This window comes from Somniosus microcephalus, chromosome 12 (assembly GCF_052327205.1).
Source record: "Somniosus microcephalus isolate GS21.2 chromosome 12, FLI_Smic_1.0, whole genome shotgun sequence".
NCBI classification, from domain to species: Eukaryota; Metazoa; Chordata; class Chondrichthyes; order Squaliformes; family Somniosidae; genus Somniosus; species Somniosus microcephalus.
Genome location: NC_140998.1, coordinates 24,661,688 through 24,679,926, shown reverse-complemented (window position 1 = coordinate 24,679,926; position 18,239 = coordinate 24,661,688). Strand labels below are relative to the sequence as shown.

The 18,239-nt window shown below is 44.7% G+C and overlaps 1 protein-coding gene across 1 annotated transcript in view; it reads right to left on the bottom strand.

The window, feature by feature from the left end:
- Positions 1 to 18,239, bottom strand: part of alkbh1 (alkB homolog 1, histone H2A dioxygenase) — a 50,674-nt gene that overhangs the window by 32,086 nt on the left and 349 nt on the right. The gene's annotated exons all lie outside the window — the stretch shown is intronic.

The window sequence follows — 18,239 nt, the reverse complement described above, 5'->3', positions numbered from 1 at the left end:
TTCTACCACCCGTTGTGTGTAGAAGTGTTTCCCAACTTCACTCTAATTTTTAGATTATGCCCCCTAGTCCTAGAATCCCCAACCAGCGGAAATAGTTTCTTTCTACCCTATCTGTTCCCCTTAATATCTCGAAAACTTCGATCAGTTCATCCCTTAACCTTATAAATTCTAGGGAATACAACCCTAATGTGTGTAATCTCTCCCCATAACTTAACCCTTGGAGTCCGGGTTTCATTCTGGTAATCCTACACTGCACTCCCTCCAAGGCCAATATATCCTTCCTAAGGTGTGGTGCCCAGAACTGCTCACAGTGCTCCAGGTGTGGTCTAACCAGGGTTTTGTATAGCTGCAGCATAACTTCTACCCCCTTGTATTCTAGTCCTCTAGATATAAATGCCAGCATCCCATTAGCCTTTGTGATTATTTTCTGTACCTGTTCATGACATTTTAATGATCTATGTACCTGGACCCCCCAAGTCTCTTTGGACCTCCACTGTTTTTAGCTTTTCACCCTTTAGAAAGTATCCTGTTCTGGTAAAATAGATAAGGGAGAACCAGTGGATGTGGTGTATTTGGATTTTCAAAAGGCTTTCGATAAGGTCCCGCATAAGAGATTAGCGTGTAAAATTAAGGCACATGGGATTGGGGGCAAGGTACTGACTTGGATAGAGAACTGGTTGGCAGACAGAAAGCAAAGAGTTGGAATAAACGGGTCTTTTTCCGAGTGGCGGGCAGTGACCAGTGGGGTACTGCAGGGGTCAGTGCTAGGACCCCAGCTATTCACAATATATATTATATATATATATAAAAATGATCTAGACGAGGGAACTAGATGTAATATCTCCAAGTTTGCAGATGTCACAAAGCTGGGTGGGCGTGTGTGCTGTGAGGAGGATGCCGAGAAACTCCAGTATGATTTGGACAGGTTGGGCGATTGGGCAGAAGCATGGCAGATGCAGTATAATGTGGATAAATGTGAGGTTATTCACTTTGGTGGCAAAAACAGGAAGGCAGATTATTATCTGAATGGCAATAGATTGGGAGAAGGGGAAGTGCAACAAGACCTGGGTGTCCTTGTGCACCAGTCGCTGAAGGTAAGCATGCAGGTGCAGCAGGCGGTTAAGAAGGCAAATGGTATGTTGGCCTTCATAGCGAGAGGGTTTGAGTACAGGAATAAGGATGTCTTGCTGCAGTTGTACAGGGCCTTGGTGAGACCACACCTTGAGTATTGTGTGCAGTTTTGGTCGCCTTATCTGAGGAAGGATGTTCTTGCCATGGAAGGAGTTCAGCGAAGATTCACCAGGCTGATACCTGGGATGGCAGGAATGACGTATGAGAAGAGATTGGGTCGATTGGGCTTATACTCGCTGGAGTTTAGAAGAATGAGAGGGGATCTCATCGAAACTTATAAAATTCTAACAGGACTAGACAGACTAGATGCTGGAAGGATGTTCCCGATGGTCGGGGAGTCCAGAACCAGGGGTCACAGTCTAAGGATAAGGGGTAAGCCATTTAGGACTGAGATGAGGAGGAATTTCTTCACCTAGAGAGTGGTGAACCTGTGGAATTCTCTACCACAGAGGGCAGTAGAGGCCAATTCATTAAATATATTCAAGGAGTTGGATATATTTCTTAAGGCTAAAGGGATCAAGGGGTATGGGGAGAAAGCAGGGACAGGGTACTGAATTTGAATGATCAGCCATGATCTCATTGAATGGCGGAGCAGGCTCGAGGGGCCGAATGGCCTACTCCTGCTCCTATCTTCTATGTTTCTATGTATCCTGTTTAGGTCCAAGGTGGATGACCTCACATTTGTCAACATTGAAATCCATTTGCCACAGTTTTGCCCATTCACTTAATCTGTTGATATCCCTTTGTAATTTTATGCTTCCATCTACACTGCCTACAATGCCACCTATCTGTGTGTCATCGGCAAATTTGGATATATGACTTTCTATGCCATCATCTAAGTCGTTAATAAATATTGTGAATAGTCGAGGCCCCAACACAGATCCCTGCGGGACACTATTAGTTACCTCCTGCCAATTTGAGTGCCTACCCATTATCCCTACTGCCTGTCTCCTGCCGCTCAGCCAATTTCCTGACCAGGTCAATAATTTGCCCTCAATTCCGTGGGCTTCTACCTTAGTTAACAGTCTCTTTTTGTGGGACTTTATCAAATGCCTTCTGGAAGTCCATATAAATAACATCCATAGACATTCCCCTGTCCACTACTTTAGTCACCACCTCAAAAAATTCAATCAGGTTTGTGACTTGCCTTTCACTAATCCATGCTGGCTCTCTCTCTGATCAACTGAACATTTGCGAGGTGTTCAGTCACTCTATCCTTAATTATAGACTCTAGCAATTTCCTGACAACAGATGTTAGGCTAACTGGTCCATAATTCCAAGGTTTTCCTCTCTCACCATTTTTAAATAGCAGAGTGACATGCGCAATTTTCCAATCTAAAGGAATGGTTCATGAATCGAGAGAACTTTGGAAGATTATAGTTAGGGACTTGCAAGGGACAGTTCTGTGGGGAAAGATGTTTCTATATGTCAAAACCAGAAGTAACACTTTTATATTTCACTTTCTTTGTGGGCCTGCATTTGGAACAACAACTTGCATTTATATAGTGCCTTTAGCGTCGTAAAACCTCCCAAGGCACTTCACAGGCGCGTAATCAGACAGAAGTCGACAACGAGCCAAGAAAGGAGACATTAAGACAGGTGAAAGACGTCGTTTTAAGCCGCGTATTAAGAGGAGGAGAGAGAGAAGTGGAGAGGCGGAGAGGTTTGGGGGTGGCAATGCCAGAGTTTAGGACCTAGACGGCTGAAGGCACGGCCACCAATAGCGGGGCGAAAGAAGTGGGGGGTGCACAAGAGGCCAGAAGTATAACAAGTTAAACTACAGTGTCAGTGGCTCAGTGGGTAGCACTCTCGCCTCTGAGCCAGAAGGTTGTGGATTAAGTCCCACTCCAGAGACTGGAGCACAAAATCTAGGCTGACACTCCCAGTGCAGTGCTGAGGGAGTGCTGCACTGTCGGAGGGGCCGTCTTTTGGATGAGACGTTCTCACTCAGGTGGACGTAAAAGATCCCATTGCACTATATCGAAGAAGAGCAGGGGAGTTCTCCCCGGTGTCCTGGGGCCAATATTCATCCCTCAAGCAACATCACTGAAACAGATTATCTGGTCATTATCATATTGCTGTTCGTGGGAGCTTGCTGTGCGCAAATTGGCTGCCGTGTTTCCTACATTACAACAGTGACTCCACTTCAAAAAAAAGTACTTCATTGGTTGTAAAGTGCTTTGGGATGTCCGGTGGACGTGAAAGGCGCTATAGAAATGCAAGTCTTTCTTTTGGAAGGGAAAAACACAAATTGCAGTATGACCCGTTTGACAGTCGCTTAAATGAACTTTGGAAAGGCCCAGGTAACTTACTTCAACAATTCCCCCCCCCCCCCCACCGCTCACAAAAACCCTCTGGTACAAAGTAGGAGGGAAAACAACAGGACACAAAGGAGCAGATGTAGCAGAAGGTAAATGAAAAATTGGGTTTGGAAGGATAATCATTAATTGCAAGCTGTTGAGTTGCTGTTGCCTCCTCAGGTCGTTTTTCAAATCTGGAATTCAGCGCCCGGTGAGCGACATTTTCTGATCCTAGTTAACACCATCCGTATAGCCCCTTCTCCTTTGTTCACAAACAGCGGTATGTATATAATTGCTAATAAGTAGGAAATTAATTAAGCATGACTTGCACACTTGTTCCTTAACATTCAGATAAAGTGATAGAATACCATTCTCTTAGCTGCTTTTAGGAAAGCTAGCATATTCTACAGCCTATTAGCCAGACTTAGGATTTTTTTTAAAGACACAGCACTGCCTTCTATCGGTGTACAAAAAGAAAGTTACAAATGAAGGACACTATAGAGAGGTGGGGCAGAATGTATTTCCATTTGAAAAGAAGCCCTAAATAACTATTACCTTGATCGGAGGCTGTGGTAGCTGTATATTGGAACCGATCATGGAGAAGCTACATTGCTTTAAACTCACAGCAAAAAGTAGGGAATAAGCAAACCAAACAAAAGACACAAGCCATGTTCCCAATCACCTTTGTCCAGCTATCTACCTACACAGGTTTATATGGAAAATGACAAGCGCTGTATTAGGTTGCTATTGAAAGATTGCTTACAGAATATAGGTGAACTGCTGGAGCAAGCTTAGAGAGGTTACTGCTTTAGAACACTGATCTCTGTGGGCACATTTCTAGTGTATGCTTTCGCAAACTATTTCACGTTTAGAGGCAGTGAAAGTTGATGAGGTCAGATGTTTTTAGTGCTGTAAAAAGTCAGGATTATAAACACTCACCTCCTGAGCCGTGAAAGCTTCTTCACCAACTACAAGGTTTAAGTCAGAAGTGCGATGCATTTACTCATCACTAGCCTGGTGGATGCAGCCACAACACTGAACTGAGAATTTAGTTTGATCTGTTCATCTGAAGGATGCACTGCAGTAACTCACCGAGAATACAGTGACAACACCTCTCTCCACTGCAACCTCGACCACTGAGAAAGGCAAGAGGAGCTTCCCCATCCCCACACCATCCTGCCTTGGACATATACTGCTGTTCCTTCATTGTCTCTGGGATTCCCCATCAACACCATCATGCCAGCACCTTCGCCACAAGAACTGCAGCAGATTACAGAAAAGGCCCATGACCACCTTCTCCGGACAACTACAGGAAACTTTTGTTTAACCGGAAGTTAAAAGTCCGGAAAGCTCTATCTACCGGCAAAATTCAAGAGCCATTTTCTATAAATTTTTTTACTTCTCGTTGCTTTTTTCCCCCCCCAAGTCAGGCTCTGCAAGGTCTGTAGCTAAGCAACAGCTTCAGCTAGAGACGCTTGCAGTTGCAGCCGACTGTTTTGAAGCTGTTGCTAAGCAGCAGGGTTTGTTGATTCACACGGAGCTGAAAAGCTCTGTATGTTTTAACATTAGCGCTGATTTATACGGCAGTTTTGATCTAACGGCACCAGCTCGGTCCCATCAGTGCAGGATACCAGAAAGTTTCCTGTACCAATGAACTCAGCCTCGTCACCAAGCTTCCCGCTAAGCTGCGCAGACATCTACAAGGTCCTGCGCAACCCGCTCACGGGCTTTTACATCGTACGCACCACGCATGCACAAAAATTTGAATGGGCCACGCACTGGGGGAGGCAGGCCGCGCAGGAGGCAGTGCGGCTTACGGCAGACATTGCTCATCACCATTTCCCTCATCCCAAGAACAAAGAAAAAAAATATTGCCCCTTGATGACATTATCTGTCGCCATGTGGTCATTTCCATATGTATGCTGATGCCATCCACAGTTCTCTCTCTCAACCACTGTGTCATCAGACTGTTTGACAAAGTTATGACGAGCCAAAATGTCCTCCCATGGAACATCAAGAACAAGATGAAAGGTCATCGACCTGAAACATTAACTCTGTTTCTCTCTACAGATGCTGCCTGACCTGCTGAGTATTTCCAGCATTTTCTGTTTTTATATAACAAGACATTTATTTGGTCTCTGTCAAAAACTTTATACCATTGTCCTCGACTTGAATCTCCTCGCTGGCAGCTTTCTTAGGTTGAACCAGAGAGTGTTCGATCCCAAGGGGTGCTTCAAGCAGTGCATCTTATCCATCACCAAGCTCGCTTCCTTCCACTTGTACAATACAGCCTGCCTCTGCCCGCATCCCATCAACCACCTCACCGTTATCCACACACCTCGGTCACCATCACCATGATCCACAATACACCACCTCACAGTCACCTTGATCCACACTACACCTCACCGTGATCCACACACCATCACCGTGATCCACACATCGTCGCCGTGATCCACACCACACCGTCACCGTGATCCACACACCTCTCCAAAAACTTTATCCACACTTTTGTTACCTCAAGACTTAACTTCTCCAAAAATATCTTTACTAGCCTCCTGAGCGCCACCCTACACAAACCCCAACTCGTCCAAAGCTCATGTGCCCACATCCTCTCCAGCTTGCCCATCATGCCCACCTTCCATTAGCTACTTATACCATAACGCATCAAATTCAAACCCTCATTTACAAATAGCTCCACAGCCTTGCCCCATCCGATCTCTGCCACTTCCTCCAGCCCTGTATTTCAGAATGTGCTCTTCAGCCCTGACTTTGGCATCCTTTGCATCCCCTCCACTAATAGTGGCAGAGCCCCCTCAACTCTACTCTCTGGGCCTCGGTCCATCTTGTGCCGCTTCTCTCACTGCTTACAAAAGCCTCCCTCAAAACTGCCTTTCTGACCATGCTTTCAGTCATTTTTCCTAACTCTTCCACTATGGGCTCAGCATCCATCTCTCCTCTGTGAAGCACCCTAGGTTAAAGGCACTCTATAAATTCCAGTTGCTGATTGATGCTATGCAAAGGGATCAGCACAAAATTAAGTGGCTAGATCGATGAATTTTATGATGGATAATTGAGAAAATGAGGAAAGGACTTATGTACAAGACATTGGATTTAATTATAGACCTTTAGATGTAAATATTCAGTCAACACAAGCCTGATGATGAGCCAATATAAAATCTCAGTAAGTCCTCGGCACTGTATCCAGTATTGAGCTCCACATTATTGGAAGGAGACTGAGGCTTTCGGGAGGGCACAGCGCAGATTCACTAGGATGCAGCCTGGTATGAGGCAATACAAATACAGAGAAAGACTTGAAAAATTGAGGCTCTTTTTGTTAGAACAATGCAGACTACAAGCCGACATAACAGAAGTGTTTAAAATTATGAAAGAATGGGACAGGGTAGACGAAAGCAGACTGTTTCCAGCAGTTGACGGGTCTAGGGGGGCCATAGATAAAAGATTAAATGTAGAATGTTTAGAACAGAGAGCAAGAGAAACTTCTTTACACAGAACTTGCGAGGCTGCAGAATTCACTTCCAGGTGTTAGTGATTGAGGCGGAAACTATATTAACATTCAAGATTAGATTGGACAGGCGGATGAAGGAAGAGAGGGTGAAGTGATATGGGAACAGGGTAGGTAAATGTGATTAGAACTATCTGGTTACGTGGAGGGTAAACACTGATACAGACTGATTGAGCCAAATAGCCTGTCTCCGTGTTGTAATTTCTATGATGTCGGTAGAGGACACCACATTGCTCCTAGTGCGATACGACAAATAAAACAGGTAAATATAATTTTGACAAATTTGTGTTATGCCCTTTGGTTACATATGTTACAAAAGACAAGGCTGAGGCATTTGCAACCAACTTCATCCAGAAGTGCTGAGTGGATGATCCATATCGGCCTCCTCCTGAGGTGCCCACCATCACAGAAGCCAGTCTTCAGCCAATTTGATTCACTCCACGTGATATCAAGAAATGGCTGAGCACACTGGGTACAGAAAAGGCTATGGGCCATGACAACATCCTAGCTGTCATGCTGAAGACTTGTGCTTCAGAACTAGCCCCGCCTCCAGCCAAGCTATTCCAGTACAGTTACAACACTGGCATCTAGCCAACAATGTGGAAAACTGCCCAGGTATGTCCTGTCCACAAAAAGCAGGACAAATCCAATCCAGCCAATTACCATCCCATCAGTCTACTCTCAATCATCAGCAAAGTGATGGAAGGTGTCGTTGAGCTATCAAGTAACAACCTTCTCACCGATGCTCAGTTTGGGTTCCGCCAAGACCACTTGGCTCCAGACATCATTACAGCCTTGGTAAAGAGTTGAATTCCAGAGGTGAGGCGAGAGTGACTGCCCTTGACATCAAGGCAGCATTTGACTGAGTGTGGCATCAAGGAATCAGAGTAAAATTGAAGTCAATGGGAATCAGGGGGAAAACTCTCCACTGGCTGGAATACCTACCACAAAGGAAGTTGGTTGTAGTTGTTGAAGGTCAATCATTTCAGCCCCAGGACATCACTGCAGGAGTTCCTCAGGCAGTATCCTAGGCTCAACCATCTTCAGCTGCTCCAATGTCCTTCCCTCCATCATAAGGTCAGAAGTTGGGATGTACGCTGATGATTGCACAGTATTCAGTTCCATTCGCAACTCCTCAGACAATGAAGCAGTCTATGCCCGCATGCAGCAAGACCTGGATGACATTCAGGTTTGGGCTGATAAGTGGCAAGTAACATTCGTGCCACACAAGTGCCAGGCAATGACTATCTCCAACAAGCGAGAATCTAACCACTGCCCCTTGACATTCAATGGCATTACCATCGCCGAACTCCCCACTATCAACATCCTGGTGGACACCATTGACCAGAAACTTAACTGGACCAGCCACTTAAATACTGTGGTGACAAGAGCAGGTCAGAGGCTGGGTATTCTACAGCGAGTGTCTCGCTTCCTTATCCCTGTGGTGATTATTCTTTATGTTTAGTAAGAAGTATTGTGATTGGTTGTTTGTTTCCTGCCTTGGGATATATGCTGTAATCTCATTGGTAGTTGATGTCATGTGATTTGTGGTGGCCATCTTAAATTCAGTTCTTTCCAGCCTTTAGTTGGGACTGGGTGTTGAAGATGTGCTACAGGATTTTTAAGTTAATAAAGCCTAGATTAGAAAGGCAAATCTATTCTTTATTTCAATTTATTAACTTTATGTCAGAATGGAGCGATATCTTCAACCAGAACGATTCAATGCTGACCCTAATTCTGCAGGAGTGGATGATAAATGGAAACACTGGTATTGTACATTTAAAAACTTTTTGGGCGTGTTGGATCAAGAGTCTCTAAATAAGCTGAATATGCTGATCAACTACATTGCTCCGGATGTGTATAAGTATATTTTGGACTGTAAAACTTACGAAGTGGCTATTTCTACATTGGAAAAGATTTTTGTTAAACCAAAGAATGAGGTATTTGCACATCACCTTCTATCTGCCCGTAGGCAGCAGGTGGGAGAATCTTTGGATACTTATTTACAAGCACTTCGGTGCCTTACTGTTAACTGTAATTATAAGGCCGTGACGGCTGAAGAATATAAGGAAGAATCGGTACGGGATGCTTTTATTAATGGATTACTGTCTAGATCAATTCGTCAGCGGTTGTTAGAAAATAAGACTTTGGATCTTAAGAGTGCTTTTGAGCAAGCTTCTACATTGGATGTGGCTCAGAGAAGTTCGGATTCTTATGCTCTTTTTAATCGGCCTGTGACTGTGGTTTCGGCAGTTCCGGATGAAAAGGAATTATGTGGACTTAATAGGAGTGGTTTACTAGATTCTGAAACAGTTTCTACTTCAGCGGCTGTTGCCTCTAGGATTCAGAAGTGTTATTTTTGTGGGAACGTCCGGCACCGTCGTCTGAAGTGTCCTGCTCGGGAGGCTGTGTGTAGTAAATGCGGCAAGAGAGGTCATTACGCACGTGTGTGTAAATCATCAGGTTCAATTACCTCCTCTGTGACTATTCAGCCTTTAGATAGGGCGTTTATTGCATCAATTTCTGCTGCATTTGCTCATGGCCTAAACAAAGCTATAGTTACGGCCCAAGTTAATGGGTTGGAAGTGAAGGCCCTTATAGATACGGGCAGTACCGAGAGTTTTATAAGTCTTCAGTTTGCAAAGGAGAAGCATTTGAAAATTTCGCCTGTTTCCTATCAGGTGTGTATGGCTCAGACGACTCTCACTTCACAAGTAGCTGGTTGTTGCCTTGTGAAATTGATTCTTCTAGGTAATACGTATACTGATATACGCCTATCTGTTTTGCCTAATCTCTGTGCGGATATTTTGATTGGTCATGATGTGCTTCAGTTACACGAGTCTCTCAGTCTTTCATTTGGAGGGACTAAGCCACCTTTATCTATTTGTGGATTAACCTCTTTATCCATTTCTCCATTATCACTTTTTTCCAATTTGATGCCGGATTGTAAGCCAATTGCTACCAAGTCAAGAAGGTATAGCAGTCAGGATAGAGAATTTATTAATTCTGAAGTTCAACGTCTCTTATTGGAAGGAATCATTGAACCTAGTTGTTCGCCTTGGCGGGCACAGGTAGTTGTCACGACTAACGAGAGACATAAGAAACGAATGGTGATAGACTATTCCCAAACTATTAATAGGTATACTCAATTAGATGCGTACCCTTTGCCTAAGATTGATGAGCTTATCAATAAAGTATCTCAGTATAAGGTTTTTAGCACTATTGACCTAAAAAGAGTGCTTATCATCAGATTCCTATTGTTAAGAAGGATCAACCATATACGGCCTTTGAGGCTGGTGGAAAGCTGTATCAGTTTTGCCGAATACCATTTGGTGTTACTAATGGTGTTGCTTGTTTTCAAACGGGCAATGGATGCTTTTAAAAGTGATAACTCTCTCTCTGACACCTTTTCATACTTAGACGACATCACGGTGTGTGGCAAATAAAGGGTGGAGCATGATTCTAATTTAGAAAGATTCCTTCAAGCTGCAGAAAAAGTTGGTTTAACTTTCAATAAAGTGTACCTTTTCGACCACTGAGGTAAATCTACTGGGGTACATTATCTCGGGAAACAAGATTAAACCAGACCCAGAACGTCTGCGACCATTGATTGATTTACCTTGTCCTACTAATTCTAAGGCTTTGCAACGAGTTGTTAGACTGTTTTCTTACTATTCTAATTGGATTGCAAATTTTTCACAGAAGATCCGGCCTCTTATTCGGGTTACGACATATCCTCTATCATGGGAGGCCAGGACGTGTTTTGATAATTTTAAAAAGGATATCCTTGGAGCAGTTGTGCATTCTATTGATGAGCAGGTTCCTTTTGTGATTGAGACGGACGCTTCTGATTTTGCAATTGGGGCTACTCTGAACCAAAATGGAAGACCTGTGGCCTTTTTCTCACGTACCTTGAACAATAGTGAAAAAAGGCATTCTTCAATAGAGAAAGGGGCGTATGCAATAGTAGAAGCACTGCGTAAATGGAGACATTATTTATCGGGGCGACATTTTACATTGGTAACTCATCAAAAGTCTGTGTCCTTTATGTTTGATGTCAAACATTTTGGAAAGATTAAGAATGATAAAATAATGAGGTGGAGGATTGAGTTGGCATGTTACCATTTTGATCTAGTTTATCGTCCGGGGAAGGATAATGTTGCTGCTGATGCGCTGTCGAGGGCTTATTGTTCTGTGATTCACGGAGATACGCTTATTAATCTTCACAATGCCTTATGCCATCCTGGGGTTACAAGGATGATACACTTCGTACGCAGTAAGAATTTGCCCTTTTCAGTTGAAGACGTCAAGCGGATGACTTCATCATGTTCTATCTGTGCTCGGTGTAAACCGAATTTCTTTAAGCCTCAACGAGCTCATCTTATAAAGGCTACTTCTCCTTTTGAACGTTTGAGCGTCGATTTTAAGGGGCCTCTTCCTTCAACTACTCAAAACCGATATATATTTACTGTTGTGAATGAGTTTTCAAGGTTCCCTTTTGCTTTTCCTTGCGCAGATGTGTCAGCTGCTACAGTTATCAAATGTCTGACTCAACTTTTTGTCATCTTTGGGATGCCTGCGTATATCCATTCGGATCAGGGAAGTTCTTTTATGTCTTCCCAGTTGAAGGAATACCTTCAGAGTCGGGGAATTTCTACTAGCAGAACTACCCCGTATAATCCCCAGGGTAATGGACAGTGCGAACGGTACAATGGGGTGATCTGGAAGGCAGTTATGTTGGCTTTGACATCCCGGAACCTTAAGAATACACAGTGGGAAATGGTACTGCCTGATGCCCTGCATTCCATTAGATCATTGCTTTCAACGGCTACTAATGTGACCCCCCCATGAAAGGCTCTTTAACTATCCGCGGAGATCTACTACGGGATATTCGGTACCTTCATGGCTTACTATGCAGGGACCGGTGCTGCTTCGACGCCATGTTAGATTGTCAAAATATGATCCTTTAGTGGAGGAGGTGGAGCTGTTGGAGGCAAATTCCCAATATGCTCATATTCGATTCCAAGATGGGAAAGAAAGTACCGTTTCAATTAAAGACTTGGCTCCTTGTGGTGGCCAGCCCTCTTCTGAGGATATTAACAATAGTCATGATTCAGATAATGTGGATGCTGTTACAGATACTACGAATATTTCCAATCCGACTGCAGATAATTATACTTCTATTAGTCAGCCCTCGATGGATGTTCATGACCGTCCCAGTTTACCTCCTGATGGGATTTCTAATCCGGAAACCGTTGAAAATCGGGATATGGATAGCCTTCCTGCAGAAGATACTTCTGTGTCTCCTGGTGTGGGAGGGCAAGGAATTTCACCAAGGTTAAGAAGGTCGACACGAACAAGATATCCGGTCGACCGATTGAAAATGGACTTTTAAATTGATAATGTTTTAAAATTGTTGAAATATATTATTGTTTTAGTTGAGAGATACTTAATACTTATGTGCAATGTTACTATTTGTTGTTGCTCACTTAGTATTGTGTCATGTTGAATAGTTTTATTTTGTCTGTGCATAGTTTTAGTTGTAAATAATTAATTATAAATTGTAAAGGTTATTTAGGTTGGAGTATATTTTAAAAGGAGGGGTGAATGTGGTGATTATTCTTTATGTTTAGTAAGAAGTATTGTGATTGGTTGTTTGTTTCCTGCCTTGGGATATATGCTGTAATCTCATTGGTAGTTGATGTCATGTGATTTGTGGTGGCCATCTTAAATTCAGTTCTTTCCAGCCTTTAGTTGGGACTGGGTGTTGAAGATGTGCTACAGGATTTTTAAGTTAATAAAGCCTAGATTAGAAAGGCAAATCTATTCTTTATTTCAATCCCCCAAAGCCTTTCCACCATCTACAAGGCACAAGTCAAGAGTGTGATGGCATACTCTCCACTTGCCTGGATGAGTGCAGCTCCAACAACACTCAAGAAGCTCGACACCATCCAGGACAAAGCAGCCTACTTGATTGGCAGCTCATCCACCACCTTAAACATTCACTCCCTCCACCACCGGCGCACCGTGGCTGCAGTGAGTACCATCTACAAGATGCACTGCAGCAACTCGCCAAGGCTTCTTCGGTAGCACCTCCCAAACCCACGACCTCTACCAACCAGAAGGACAAGGGCAGCAGGCGCATGGGAACACCATCACCTGCAAGCTCCCCTCCAAGTCGCACACCATCCTGACTTGGAAATATATCGCCGATCCTTCATCGTCGCTGGGTCAAAATCCTGGAACTCCCTCCGAACAGCACTGTGGGAGTACCTTCACCACATGGACTGCAGCAGTTCAAGGCGGCAGCTCAGCACCACCTTCTCAAGGGCAATTAGGGATGGGCAATAAATGCTGGCCTTGCCAGTGACGCCCACATCCCATGAACGAATATAAAAAATGTTGTGAATGGTGCTTCATACCAGGACCAGCATAGCAGTTTATTTATGAGGACCATTAACTTGCCCCCAGTCATGCAGATGAACATCAATGTTGGTTCGCTACTTTCAATTTATTCTCTTCCGTGTGGTTTATTTTGCCGGTCGCGGTTCAGGTGCTGGGACTGTCAAGTTTATACTCTTTGCAGCAATATGATGCATGGGAACGGATACAAAAAACACACATCTAAAAGTAGCCCTACAAAAGAGCAGCAACACACTGCTGTAGAAAGCCTACTCATACAGAAATACTGAGGTGCATTTCAAATATCTTTGAGGTAAGAAACAGGTCATAGATTAGTATAGCACAGAATGAGGCCATTTGGCCCATCGAGTCTGTGCCGGCTCTTTCGAAGGTTAGCTTAGTTAGTCCCACTTCCCGCTATTTCCCCCACATTCCTGCAATTTTTTCCTCCTCCGAGTATTTATCCAACTTCCTTTAGAAGGCTACTATCAAATCTGTTTCCACCACCCTGTCAGGCAGTTTATTCCAAATCCTAACCACCCGTTGTGCAAACAGTTTTACCTCATGTCGCCTCTAGTTAAAAGATAATCTAGGAGTACCTCATAGAATCATAGAAAGTTACAGCATGGAAGGGAGGTCATTTCGGCCCATCGTGTCCGCGCCGGCCAACAAAGAGCTATCCAGCCTAATCCCACTTCCCAGCTCTTGGTCCGAAGCCCTGCAGGTTAGAGCATCCCAAGGGCACATCCAAGTACTTTTTAAATGTGGTTAGGGTTCCTGCCTCTACCACCCTTTCAGGCATTTTATAAAAGAAAATAGAAGACTCTGTAAATGTTGTTCTTTTCACTAAAGGCAGCAATTGTCTTACCGCCCCACTAAGCGGTGTTGGTGATATCACCTAAAGGAAAATTTCCCCTTAAATGTCACAGCAGGGGCCATGACTTCAAATTGAGCCAAATGCCACTCTGTAGTTATGGAACCTGGAAAAACCATAGCACCTGCTAGGGATTCTAGTCACACTTCTGCCAAGTCACAGTCAGCATATGGCACCCTCCACAAAAGAAAAAGCTACACCAACTAGGCTCGCCAACCCTCCTGGATTGGCCTGGAGTCTCCAGGAATTGAAGATTAATCTCCAGGACACTGTTGTGAGCAAACCCAGGGAGAAAAATCATCAACTGTGTGGTTTTCTTTGAAAACTTCTGTTTATTATAAAAAGATTTGAGATGGGAAGAAAAAAAGGCTCTTTGACTGGCAGTCAAGAATCATCCAATTGGGCAATGAAGAGTCTATTTGCTTTCCAATTGGCCGTGGGAAGGCAGTGCGCCGTTAGGATGGACGTGTTAGATGACCAATGGCGGGAGCGTGGGGGGTCGGAGGAAATGCGATGAAACCTCCGGGAATACATTCAACCAGAGTTGGCAACTCTGAAAACAACTCTTCATGTCAGCGGGTTCACAATCTGGGTCCAAACTCAGACATGGGGACAGATTAGGATCAGGGGAAGCAGTCATGGCTTCAGTTGATGATTTTTTTAAATAATAGCACAACAATCCAACAACTAATACCTCCACATCAGAATTTAAGAACGGGGGTAGGCCATTCAGCCCCTCGAGCCTCTTCCGCCATTCAATTAGATCATGCCGGATCTGCACCTCAACCCCATTTACCCATATCCCGCAATACCCTTACCGAATAAAAATTTGTTGATCGGTCTTGAAAATTTCAATTGACCCTGCACCCAGTCTTTTGGGGAAAGAGAAACAAACCTAACCTTATTTCAGTGATTTGACCATAGAAATGGTCCATTATTCTTCAGTTAAATAAATAAATTACACAGACACTCCAAAATGATAGCTCCTGTGAATGTTGTGCAGAGAGGAAATACATTAAAATACCAGGGTAGGAAAGAAACAAAATTGTCCTACAACCAAGTACGGGTGCCTGACGAGGGCTGCCTCCCATCCAGTTTTGTCTGTAAGTGTCTCACATGAAGTGGGGACATGAAAAGTTTCAACCCAACTTACTTCTGTGACTTATCAAAGAAAAATACTTACATTTATGTAGTGCCTTTCACGACCACCGGACCTCCCAAAGCACTTTACAACCAATGAAGTACTTTGAAGTGTAGTCACTGTTGTAATATAGGAAACATGGCAGTCAATTTGCACACAGCAAGCTCCCACAAACAGCAATGTGATAATGACCAGACAATCTGATTTAGTGATGTTGATTGAAGGATAAATATTGGCCGGGACACTGAGGAGAACTCCCCTGCTCTCCTTCGAAATAGTGCTATGGGAACTTTGATGTCCACCTGAGAGAGAGCAGACGGGGCCTCGGTTTAACGACTCGTACAAAAGACGGCACCTCCGACAGTGCAGCACTCCCTCAGCACTGCCCTGGAGCGTCAGCCTAGATTTATGTGCTCCAGTCTCTGGAGTGGGACTTAGAACCCACAACTTTCTGACTCTGAGGCAAGAGCATAAGCCACTGACTGACACATAAATGTCTCAAATGTAGTGGGGACATGAAAAATTTGAACTCAACTGACTTGTGTCTCATGATGTGGAGGCATGAAGCTTTGAAGCAATCTCCAAAGCTCCTTTCTCCCATGAACAGCTGTGGCTCAGTGGGTAGCACTCTCACCTCCGAATCCGAATCGGATGAGATGTTAAACTGAGGCCCCGTCTGCTCTCTCCGGTGGATGTAAAAGATTCCGCAGCACTATTTCTAAGAAGAGTAGGGGAGTTCTCACCGGTGTTCTGGCCAATATTTATCCCTCAATCAGCATCACTAAAACAGATTATCTGGTCATTATCATATTGCTGTTTGTGGGAGCTTGCTGTGCACAAATTGGCTGCTGCGTTTCCTACTTTACAACAGTGACTGCACTTCAAAAAGTACAATCATTGGCTGTAAAGCACTTTGAGACGTCCGGTGATCGTGAAAGGCACTATACAAATGCAAGTCTTTCTTTCTAACATCCCATCCACAGGAAACCACCTCCGACAGTGCAACACTCCCTCAGTATTGCACTGGAGTGCCGGCCTAGATTATGTGCGCTGGACTCGAAACCCACATCCTTCCTGACCCAAAGGCAGGAGTGCAACCAGCTGAGCCAAGAAATGCAAATCTTCTATCAACAGACCCTTGCAGGACATAAGAAATAGGAGCAGGAGTAGGCCATACAGCCCCGCGAGCCTGCTCTGCCATTCAATAAGATCATGGCTGATCATCAACCTCAACTCCACTTTCTCGCCCGATCTCCATATCCCTTGATTCCCCCAGAGACCAAATTGCTATCGATCTCAGCCTTGAATATACTCAGTGATTCAGCATTCACAGCCCTCTGGGGGAAAGAATTCCAAAGATTCACAACCCTCTGAGTGAAGAAATTCCTCCTCATCTCAGTCTTAAATGTGCTACCCCTTATTCGGAGACTATGCTCTCCTAGTTTTAGACACTCCAGCCAGGGGAAACAACCTCTCAGCATCTACCTGGTGAATCCACTTCAGAATCTTGTACGTCTCAAATGAGATCACCTCTCATTCTTCTAAACTCCAGAGAGTATAGGCCCATTCTATACAATCTCTCCTCACAGGACAGCCCCCTCACCCCAGGAATCAATCTGGTGAACCTAAGTTGCATCGCAGCTCCAAGGCAGGTATATCCTCCCTGAGATAAGGAGACCAAAACTGTGCATGGTTCTCCAGGTGTGGTCTCACCGAGGCCCTGTACAGTTGTATGCTGTTGGCCTGAGCGAGAACACCGACATTGGTGCGCCTATCCTGCCAATGGATTTGCAGGATCCGGCGGAGGCAGCGTTGGTGGTACCTCTTCACTGCTTTAAGGTGCCTGCTGTACATGGACCATGTCTCTGAGGCATACAGGAGGGTGGGTATTACTACTGCTCTGTAGACCATGAGCTTGGTGCCGGGTTTGAGGTCTTGGTCTTCAAACACTCTCTTCCTCAGGCGACCGAAGGCTGCACTGGCACACTGAAGGCGGTGTTGGACTTCGTCATCGACGTCTGCCCTTGTTGACAGTAGGCTCCCGAGGTATGGAAAGTGGTCCACGTTGTCCAAGGCCTTGTCGTGGATTTTGATAATCGGGTGGCAGTACTGTGTGGTGGGGGCAGGTTGGTAGAGGTCCTTTGTCTTACGGATGTTTAGTGTAAGGCCTATGCTCTCGTACGTTTCGGTCAACGATGGACGGGTCACATCGTCTGCATGCCCGATACGAGACTCCCAAAACAAGCGCTCTACTCGGAGCTCCGACACGGCAAGAGAGCCCCAGGTGGGCAGAGGAAACATAGAAGATAGGAGCAGGAGTAGGCCATTTGGCCCCTTGAGCCTGCTCTGCCATTCAATGCGATCATGGCTGATCATCCAAATTCAGTACCCTGTCCCTGCTTTCTCCCCATATTCCTTGATCCCCTTAGCCTTAAGAAACAGATCTAACTCCTTCTTGAATATATTTAAATGAAACACTTCAAGGACACCCTCAAAGCCTACTTGAAAAAGTGCAACATCCCCGACACCTGGGAATCCCTGGCCCAAGACCTCACAAAGTGGAGGAGAAGCATCCGGGAAGGCACCGAACACCTCGAGTCTCTTCGCCGGGAGCAAGCGGAAGCCGAGCGCAAGTCAACCCACCCACCCGCCGTCTGCCCCACCTGTGACGGAGACTGTAGGTCCCGCATTGGACTCATCAGTCACCTGAGAACTCATTTTTAATGTGGAAGCAAGTCATCCTCGGTTCCCAGGGACTGCCCAAGAAGGAGAAGAAACAGTACAGTTGCAGCAAGGATGCTATAGAAATGCAACTTTCCCTGACTGTTTTTTAAAAAAAAAGACTCGACATTTGCAGAGAGAAGCGAG